Source organism: Trachurus japonicus, unplaced genomic scaffold (genome assembly GCF_045865225.1).
Source record: "Trachurus japonicus isolate A0001 unplaced genomic scaffold, Traja_1.0 AP030566.1".
NCBI classification, from domain to species: domain Eukaryota; kingdom Metazoa; phylum Chordata; class Actinopteri; order Carangiformes; family Carangidae; genus Trachurus; species Trachurus japonicus.
In genome coordinates, this window is record NW_028220699.1 from 14,370 (window position 1) to 24,023 (window position 9,654).

Below are 9,654 nucleotides of genomic sequence, written 5' to 3' on the forward strand. Positions count from 1 at the left end.
TTCAATAGGGGAGTCTGGGGGCATTAGCCTACACGTTTCCTCTCGCTCCTAGACGGCAGTGTGAATGTTAACAAACTTCAGCGCATCACTTGCAGCAGCACGTACGCACCACGTGACACAAGCCGAGACGTTATCTCCCGTAATGAATTAAATAATTATATTAAAATATTTTTTGTATTTAAAATTTTACTGATTTCAGTTAACTGAATATGAATTAATGTGACACACAAAACAAATTACGACCAAAAAATTTTCAGCAGGAAAAAAAACTCATTGCCCCTCGACAGCAAGGGGGCAGTTGTCGGTCTGAGAAGTGAAGCTTCCGCGTTCAAAAAACTGCAATCCTCTCGGCTGTCGCTGGGGGCTGGTTCCAGAAGGGAGCAACTCCAATTGAGCCCCATGTTAAAATAGCCGACTTTACAGCTTAAAAAAACATATTTACAGCCTGGTACATTTCATTTTTTTGGTCTCAACCGATAGTTTCTACCCCCGCACACACTCTGAGGGGGGTGAATTTTTTTAAAACTCTACCGTTTTACTATTATTAGGGCTAAAATTCTGGCCAATTAGGGCATGGAAATGTTGAGTGACAGGTCCAGAGACCGCTGCTTCGAGGCCAGTGGGCGGGTTCTCGGCCGGCTAACGGCCGCACCGCTCCAAATACGGCAGTAGAATCCAACATGGCGCAGCTCAAACCCCCGTTGTAGCGGCACAAAACAGACTCCCCCAAACCAATGGGTGACGTCACAGGTGCTACGTCCATTCTTTTTACAGTCTATGCTCGACAGCCAATGGGGGGGGGGGGCAAGGAGGCACGGGCAGGAGAGCATTGCCCCCCCTAACTGACCGCCTGACGCCGGGGCTGTTAGCACAGCTAAACTTACCATTGATTGTGCCCAAGTAGGAGGTAGTGCAAGATACATCCCAGATAATGATGTCTTGGTGCAAGGTGTGGTCTGATGAGGACTTGAAAGAAGAAGTTTCAAGTTAGACAAGAGATTAGGCCCTCTTCATTGAGATGGTTCTTCACCTGCTCTGTGTTGAGTTTTGACAGGAGTGGATTGTGGGACTGCAGCAAATTCAGTTGCTTGTGGAGAATCAGCACCATCAGCCTCCTAAAAAGTTTTTTTTTCACAACCAAGTAAAAACATTACATTAATATATGCCCTATTCTGACTTGTTATATTTATTGTAGCGTCCCTCAGTACATTCACTGCCATCAGATTGTTTCTCCGTGCTTTATTCGTGAACAACCAGGCTAGTGTGGGCCGTGGCCGACACCAAGACAAGTAAACAAACTTCTGTCATAGTCATGCGCTGACCAACTTTGCAAGCTCTCTCACTTGCCGGCCGGCTTACACACAGTTCTAGCCCACTTCCGAAAAACCCATTCTCATGGGAACAACAATAATTGACAGGCTTCTTAGCCTAAGTGTATGCCACGTTCATGAACATCAGGGAAATCACAGAACTATGAACGGTTAACGTATACAATATCTATAAGAGAGAGAGAGAGAGAGAGAGAGAGAGTGTGTGTGTGTGTGTGTGTGTGTGTGTGTGTGTGTGTGTGTGTGTGTGTGTGTGTGTGTGTGTGTGTGTGTGTGTGTGTGTGTGTGTGTGGTCATAAAGAGAACATAATGTTTATATCTCCTTGTTTCAGATGATGAGACAGATGAGAGTCCCTTGTGGAGTGAAAGTCAGTCTAGGGAATTTAGCAAGAGCAGGCATCCCTGGTTAGATTGGAGGGACAGAAAGTTAGGTAAATGTCAGCACATGCAAAGAGGAACAACTGATTTTTAATAATTTCAGTCATTATGTAAATATGAGTTAATTCATGACCATGTTTGAAGTGCATTACTTAATATTTTAATATACCATTAGTAGTAAGAGTAGTTAGATGTCAGTTAACTATTGCACAAGTAAACTATTTTCCACCTTTTTTTTTCTAGAAAACAGAGGAAGCACTAACAGCACAAGCTTTCGGACTGTAAATGCCAGTGAATTACTGCCATCTAGTGGCCGGTGAGCAGGGTATAAAAGAGAGAAGGCCATTGTCACCTGTAAGCTCCTCCTGTGTGTCTATGCGCTCACCTGTGCGCATCTCCATCATCCCTTCCTTTGTTCTCCTCTGGTTGGCACGGCGTTTGTGCTGCTGGCCTTTTGTTTGGACCATGTTCGTGGCACTTTGAGTGAGTTTCTTTGGAGAATTATTTACAATCTTTGTGTTGGTGCGGGTCTCCTCATAGTTTGGTATTGTTTTATTGTTATTAGGAGACATCCTGCATTAGCTCCCTTGGTTTGTGGAACAAGATAAGTCAATTTTGGGCTATTACTGTATTTTTGATTATTTTATGTTTTGGGTGATGCCGCTCACATTATATTTTAATTCCTTAATCAGGTTTTAGTAATATTGTAATGGTTTAATAAAATGTAGTTTTTTTCATTTGTTTGTTTTTTTGGATAGTGATAAGTTTGATGCATTTTGAATCTGTGTTGGGGAAATTCTAAGTCAAGTGTTTAATGTGTTTAACTTTTTCTTCTTGTGTTTTTTTTGTATATTTCTTTATTTCATAGTTTTCACGGTGCTACATTGAGGGCAATAAACTTATGCACCCGTATGGAACTCTCCGCCTCCATTCTTTGGGAACCAACGGTCCGCTACAGGGACATTTTGGATCTGTCCCCCTGGATTCAAATACAAAGCTCACACCGAATAATGCAAAGCAGTTCCTACAGAGTCTGATCAACAACCTGGAGAAGCGCCTCCAATTTGAGGGTGAAATGCTTAATGATTTTAGCATTCTTGATACTGGCAACTGGCCATCAACTCCTGGCATATGGCATGGTGAGGCAAAAGGCTGTGCAAGCGGTTCAACCTTTGTGAAGACCAAGCAGTCGATGGTATGAGAGATTTCCTGGAGCACCCACACAGTGAGCCTGAAAGCCTAACACCGATACACCCATACGATGCATGCAGACTATCCCTTGCAGCACTGCTGAATGTGAAAGGGGCTTCAGTCTAATGAACAATATTTGCACAGATAAGAGATCTACACTGTTATTGTCAAATGTAAGTAATTTGATGATGATCAGCATCAATGGGCCACCTCTATCACTTTTTGAGCCAAGAAAGTATGTCACAACATGGCTGAAAAACCTTTGCTCTGCCACACAAACAAGAAGGCAATGCACACCTCAGTTGCCTGAGTATCTGAAATGTTTTGTAGGCTACCAGGCTATTCACCCTCCCCCTGCAGTGACTTAGCCACCTTTGCTTTATTCCGCTTTACTGTTAGTTATAAAAAATGTAAATGCAATGTGAAATGTTAAAATATAAAAAGGCGTTGCTGCGTTAGTAAGTTTCTATAGTATGCTGTTCTTTAGCTAGCATAGCTGCGGTCGAGTGAGGTAGGGAGCTAATGATGGGAGGGAGCGTGACAGAAAGCATACATTGCCCTCACACCTCCACCCAACTCTATAACTCCACATTAGACCTCTCAATCTGAAACAGTGATGTTTAAAACACAGCAGCAATATTATGATCTCGATCAGGGCGATATGTCACACAGAGAAGCAGGTAAGCTACACCCGTTATGTTACTGTAAAGGGCAATACAAATATACCAAGTGATTAGTCATTATTTGAATTGGAATAATAATTGAATTTAAATTAATTTAAATACAATTCAATTCAATTCAATTCAATTTATTTTTTAAAATGGGACAATGCGAGTTCATGAACGAAACAATCGTAAGCACGCCGTAAGCAAACTTATACTAATACTCAAAAGGAATTAGCAGTTTAAAAATGGTTTATTTACTTTTCATATTTAAAATAATAAAAGATAAAATCTCTGGCAAACATAACCAAACTTGTGTATTGAATGGTGTCTGCCAGCCAGTTTATGTTTCAGTCATGTATAACTTCCTGCCTCAGACAAACCATGTGAAATGTGATAATCCCAGCATGGCTCGGAGGTGTCAGGACCCTTTAGGTTTGTTTAGTGTTACAGTAGGTTCTGTCCTGTCTTGTTTCTTGTTTATTTCCTGTTTTATTTTGGTGAGCTGTCTGTCATCCCCCTCTCCCTGTTGAGTTTCCTGTCTGTGATTACCCTGATGTCTCTCACCTGTGTGTCATTGTCTCCCCAGCCCTTGTGTTCTTAAGCTGCGCTCTCCCACCCCTCTGTGCCAGATCGTCTCGTCTGTTTCAGTGAGCGTTTCCAACCTTTTCTCCTCGTGCTTCCTATACTTTATTAGCTTTCGACCCTGTATTGTTTGACTACGAGTTTAGCCTAGCGATTGTGATACCTCTGCCTGTGAATTGACTGATCTACTGGTTTTGACCCTGGAATAAACTGACCTCCCCTTTTGCCACTCGTTCGTCTGTGCCTCTGCTTTGTGGGTTACAGGAGGAGCAATGGAGTTGATTTGGTTTTACCATTCTCTTTCTATTTGAATTTTTTTTTTTTCAACACGTTGAGCTTAAAGGTCCCGTGTTGGATAAAGTGACATTTTGATGTTTTTTTTGTTGTTGTTGTTTTTGTTTTTTACAGTGATAATAAAGCAACATAGGGTTAGGGGGTTTTTGCGATCGTGGTTCGTCGAACCACGAGGTTATAACTGTTGATAGGAATGTGGTAGAGACATGAAACCAAGCTCTACCCCCCTCAACCACGGTATGGGCTTTCGATTGGTGTGCGTCATTAGGCCCCACCCACTTCTGGTCCGGAAGTAACATGATTATCTCTGGAATGGAAGGTCGTAGAGACACGTGGGTGGTGTCTACGTGTCGGGCGTGGCCGAATTAGTGGGGGTAGACACCAATTAGAAGTCTGTGGGACACTGGAAAAAGTACTTCTGAGGGTATGTAAGTCTCTTAACATAAATATATCAAGTTGTGAATTAGTCTACATTCGTTCAAAACACAAGTCATTTTGATTTTTTTTCTTAACAAGCTTTATGTAAGTGGCTCAACAAATCTTGTTATGCAGACCCACACAACAAACAATTAGCTCATTGTATTTACGCTGCTCCGACTGCTCCCCGTGTGGTGCATTCTGGGTAGCAAACGGTCAAACCACTTGTCTCAGGAGGACCGCTGAGGGGAGAAGTTCCAGAACGTGGAGACTGAAGTTTACGGTAAGAATAAAGTTAATGTTAGTGATAGTTGGTTAAACACAGCTCATGTTTGCAAGCGGGTGTAATTTTAAGTAAGCAGGGATGTGTTTTTTCCCCTCCACATAACGTTAATGAGACGGCGCCGGGAGCCGCGTTATCGGCAGCACCTGTGCGGGGTTAGCCGTTAGCGAGGGGTTTAAGATGCAAGTCGGCCGTAAGTAAACACCCGTGTGTGTCTGGGTGTGGGTGGCCGCGCTTGTGAGTTAATTTGTGGAGGTTTTTGGTCGCAGCGGTGGCTGTAGGCAGTTAGCTTTGCTTGTTAGCCGCTGAAACGCAGCGAGCACAGCCGCAGGTGATAGACAGCGCCGAGCCCGCCCCCCCTCCTCCTCCCCCTCTTAGGTGGAGTTTTTTTTTTTTTTATTACATTTTCTACTGTGTTTCTGATGAATTTACTCTAAGTAACACATGGTCTTAATTCTGACAGTTCTGTAGTAATCTCTAAGGTCCTAGCTTTCTTGTACTTGTACTTTTACCATAGTACAGTTGTCTGACAGCTGTAGTTACTTGAGATTACAATTTTTCATAGTCTTCCTGTCCAGTGAAAACAATGTTTTTCTAAAGATCAAGTGTTTATTATGGGTTGAGAAAATGTTCCTACTTTATGAGTTAAATAAATTATTTACAATGTTTTGTTTTCTTCTTAACATGTTCAATAAATTGATTAAACTAAAATACAATCCTTCTTGAATTAGCTAGGAAATACATTTTTTATAAAGATGAAAACAGTAAGCTGACATTATAGAGATACATGATTCTCATTGGACAGAGATTTACACTATATAGAAACACTAGGTTAATTGTAGTAGATACATGTTTGCAAATGTTCTGTAATTTAAAAGATAAATTATTTATTTTGATTTTGTTTTCTTTAGTGGTAGGTTACTAACTATGTCATTGTATCCTTACCAGGTGATTTATCGTGTCAAGCACGCTGGATGAAGGTACAGACAGTTGCAATTGTTGTGGGGAAGTGGGCAAATGTTAGATTATTTCAAGTAGTTTATGGATTATCATATCATATTGGGGGCAGAGATTCAGTTGGTCTTTCACTGAGAAAATTGTTGTGACAGCCCAGTCCAAAATGTAGCAAAAGATAACAGTTATCTTGATGCAGGCTTTCAGAATAAAAGATAAATTTACCTGATCACCAGATTAAAGGTGGCCTAAATTCAGTTTCTTTAAATTCTTAAATTTCTTAGCCTCCGCCCTCCTGTACAGTCATATGGTGCTGAACTCTCATATGCATCAGAACAATATCATCTGTAATATTTGACTGATGTTCATACGGTCATGTGTAATTTTATTTGTGCCAGAAAGTTGCTCTTAAGAACGTGCTGTATTGCCGGATCTGTGTGATGCAAAGGTTCCATACACATTTGTGTAAAAATTACCTTTTCACACACACTCTAAAGACAGAGTGCAGTTTTCTTTTAAGATGAGCGCAAAGATGTCATGAAAAATACTTTTTTCTTTTTGTTTTTTACTTTTGAGAACAGACGGGCAAGCAGACGGGGAGATTTTGCTACTAAACAGAAGCCGAGCCCCTAAATCGGTGTCTCACTGAATCTCCCGGGTGACTCCTATCCTGACCTCCTCCAAAGAGACCACCCCTTTTGCTCCTCCATCAAGGTCTGAATGTAATTGGATCTAAACTCCGGCTTTTATTCTTTATGGGATGGATTTGCAAGATCTGTACCTATGTTGTAATTTTATTGTTTGTATGCTTCAATTCAACAGAACCTTTTTTCTGTCTCCTCTCATCCCCCCTCCTATAGAATAATCAACATGTCTGCCAGACTTCGAGTCATACTACAAGAGGAAATTCGCAAGCTTTCCTTGCCCTCCGGAATCCCGGCGACCGTGGAGGAATTGATGCATATTGTACAGGACACATTTGCAATTGAACAAGATTTTAGTTTGCAGTTCCAGGACCAGGATTTTGATGGTCAATTTTTCAGTCTCCTGGAAACAAATGAAGTAAAAGACAAAGACACCATCAAGGTGGTTCTTACTGCACCAGTGATCACACTAACATTTGAAGATTCTTTGAATGCCAAAGGACTCCAGGAGAGCTTTGATAGCAGTTGCGCTGAGTCATCAGAAGATGTCCGTTCCAGTTCTTCCCATCCATCCAGTGATACCATACTTCTGTCTTCTCCAGAGACCATAGTTCAGTCTTCTCCAGAGAGCGCCTCCTCTCTTCGTTCTTCATCTTGGCCAGCTCAGTTTGAGATACCTACCTTCTCCTTTGACACAGAGCTCATTCTACAAGCTGCAAATGAAGCTTACAGAAAGGATGGAACCCTACTCAGCAACCCTTCAGTAAAACCCAACATTCTGTGAAAGGTGAAAGGTGGCGCTGGTCATGGCGACACGCAGCAAGAGTGTGTGGGAGTGATTGTGGGAACTGCGGTTTTTAACTGTGGTTTTACCTGTGTTTTTAACGACTGTGTGTCGTCTTTTTAAATACTTTAAATTCCCGAGTCATCATGGATTTAGTGAGTGTTTTTTTTCCTGAACTTGGTCGCTCTTGGGAGTGCTATAAGCGTCCAACAGAGCAACCGACCTGACAGGCTCTGATACAGCCGTGACTTCCTTATCCACTGCAGCAACTCAGGGGCAGTGATTTCACCTGATGGCATCCCGCCGGAGATCCGGAGGAATTGGGCTGGAAACTCCTGTTCGGACCGGCTGGCATCGGTGGCGGCGGGCATACAACTTTTCAGAGACCCGGAAGCCCTCAGCAGCAGACTGCGGCTCGAGTGAGGAAGCGTGGCCGGAGAGGAGGTGTGCGTCAGCGGCTGCGGAGACTGGGACTCCGCCGCTTGCCGCTCCCTTCAATTATCCTCGGCAACGCGCAGTCTCTGAGAAATAAGATGGACGAGCTTCAAGCGAATGTGAAGCATATCTCGGAGTACAGGGATGCCTGTGTGATCGCTTTAACCGAGACCTGGCTGAAGGATTATGATCCGACTCAAGATTTTGACATTGATGGTTTTGGTCAGCCTTACCGGCTTGATCGTGATGCACAAATCACCGGCAAATCATTGGGAGGGGGCGTGTGCTTGTACGTCAATCCTCGTTGGTGTAAGTCTGTCAAAATAAGAGAGTCCGTATGCAGTCCCCACATCGAACTCTTATCAGTCTCACTGCGCCCATTTTATCTGCCACGGGAAATCCCACAGGTGTTCCTGACAGTGGTTTATATACATCCCAGAGCTGATACGGCAGAAGCAGCGTCCACTATTGCTAAACTTGTGCACCAATTGCAAAATAAATGCCCTGATGCCCCACATTTTATCCTTGGTGATTTTAACACTTGTAGTCTGAAACAGCATCTTGGTCATTTGCACCAGTATGTAAAATGTCCAACGCGACATGGTAAAATACTGGACTTGTGCTACGGCACTATAAAGGGAGCTTACAAATCTTTCCCACTGGCCCACTTGGCTCTTCTGACCACAGCTGTGTCTTGCTTGCTCCGGTCTACCAGCCGGCCCTCAAGAAGGGGAAAGTTGAGCGCAAAGAGGTCGCTCTATGGACAGAGAGCGCTATTCGGGAACTGAATGGCTGTTTGCATAATACGAACTGGGATGTTTTTAACTCATTGAGTGCCAGACCTTTTATAAAATGGTCAGTGCCAGGTGCCAGCATTTTGGGGCATTCTGAGTAATATGTCAAGACCCAGAGAGTATTTTGTACTATGACTCTGAAAACACCAAACAGCTCAAAGGAAAGAGGAGACTCTCTATTTAACTAGGGAAAAAACCATTTGTTTGTACCTTGTTCCATTCTTGATTTATCTTAAGTTGAATAGAGACTGGTTGCACCAAAAAGACCACTTTTTTTCTAGAAAGCTGAGAAAAATGCATTTTTGTGAAAGAGAGTCTCTCAAGAAAAACAGTGATTTATCCGTTTTAATTTTGGCTTCAAAAATATGTAAGACATCTGAAAATTTCATTTCACATATTTTTTCATTGACCCCCCCCCCCCCAAAAAAAAGACTAAACAAAAAACAAAACAACAACAACAACAACAACTAAAATACAACAAGTACGAGCAGTTGCTGCCTCTCCTACGCCCTCCTCCCCCTCCCCCTCCCCCTCCTCCCCTCTCCTCTCCTACTTCTCCTCCTGCTTCATCCCCTCGTCTCTGAAGGAGGGAGGGAGACAGACGTCGTGGCGTCTTCAGCCTCTCTGCTGGACGCGGCCGCGGCAGCGACGCACCGCGCTGATCTCTCGGTTCGTCGTCACGACGTCGGTTAGACAGCAACTGGTGAAACTGACTCCGCGATCCGCCTCCGCTTCGGCATTTCGGTGCTGATCATCTAGATGAGTTTACCTTTCCTGCCTCCTCTGATCACTTCATGCTGGAGCTATGCTAATAGCACCGTGGCTAAGCTTTCCTCCAGCTCCACGTTACACTTGTTCCAGGCTCTGTCCGTCGTTTTCCTCTAGAAATAGAAACTTTTTCGGAC